We start from the raw sequence: 1,405 nt of genomic DNA on the forward strand, positions 1-1,405 counted from the left end.
CCATTCCTACTCTAGAACATCATTGGATGTGCATACATCTCTCTTTCAACAATAGCCTGCAACCTTAGGTAGTAGCTACTTAGATAAATGTATGACCTATGAGTTTATGTTGAGAAATTACTGCTTGAGAAATATTCCCAGGTAAGGCCCAAGATCCATGTAGCACAATGTACACTGGGGCAAAGTGAAAACCTGGGAACCATTGAAATGCCCATTGGAATGAGTGAATATATTATAACCAGTACCGGATGTCACTGAGTCGACTCTGACTTGTGGTTACCCCACGCGTGTTAGAGTAGAACGGCATCACATAAGATTTTCAATGGCTGGTTTCTCAGAAGTAGATTGCTTTTTTCCAAAGTACCTCTGGGTAGACTTGAACCTCCAACCTTTTGGTCAGCCAAGTGTATTAACCTTTTATACCACTTGGGAACCCCCAAATATATTACAATACATGAAAAATGGAATGTTATGTGACCCTTGAGAAGAACAAGTTAGAATTGTTCATACTGCAGTGGTTTAATATCCAAGATGAGTGGCTTTTAAAATATCCATAATGGAATACATGTTGTTGTTGTTAAGTGTCATCGAGTCAGTTCCGACCCATGGCGACCCTGTATAGGTTTCCTAGGAGCAGCTGGTGAGCTTGAACCTCTGACCTTTGTAGTTCAAACTGACTTTGCAGTCCAGCACATTAATCTACAACGCCACACCAGAACTCTAATGGAATGCATAGAGTTATCTATTTTTATAAAATATACATGTAAATGAATATTTATGCTCATATTTGATTAGAAAGAAACCGCTGACTGTGTTTATGTCTATGTTGTTGGGTTTAGGAGTACAAATCTAGGGAGGGAGATTCAGTTTTCATTTTTATACTTTTGTTTAGTTTGACTATTTTAAACCAAGTGTTTGCATTATATTTATAATTAAAAACAAGTTTAAATGAATTTTAGCTGATGCTTGCATAATCATATAATTTTTGGATAAGTATAACCTGGTGTGGGCTGTATGTTAAGCACTGGACTGTTAACTGCAAGGTTGGCGGTTCAAACCCACCAGCTGCTCCCTGAAAGCCTATAAGGGCCACTATGAGTCAGAACTGACTCAATGGCATTTCACAACATCAGCAGCATAACAAAAGTGATAATTTAAAAGGTACTTTGAATTTTGGATTAAATGTGCTGTTTATTTGAACTAGAATTTAGAAGATCATACCGCTTAAAATTTTTTTTCTCATTGGACAATTTCTGTACATATTATTCAGTGATTTTGGTTACATGTTTCACAATGTGTCAGCAGCCTCATTCTTTCTATTCTGGTTGTTCTGTTTCTCTCCATCTAGCTTCCTTCTTCCGTCTTAACTTCTCATCTTTGTTGTTGTTGTTATGTTTCGTGGAGT

This window comes from Chrysochloris asiatica, unplaced genomic scaffold, assembly GCF_000296735.1.
Source record: "Chrysochloris asiatica unplaced genomic scaffold, ChrAsi1.0 scaffold00168, whole genome shotgun sequence".
In the NCBI taxonomy this organism is placed as follows: domain Eukaryota; kingdom Metazoa; phylum Chordata; class Mammalia; order Afrosoricida; family Chrysochloridae; genus Chrysochloris; species Chrysochloris asiatica.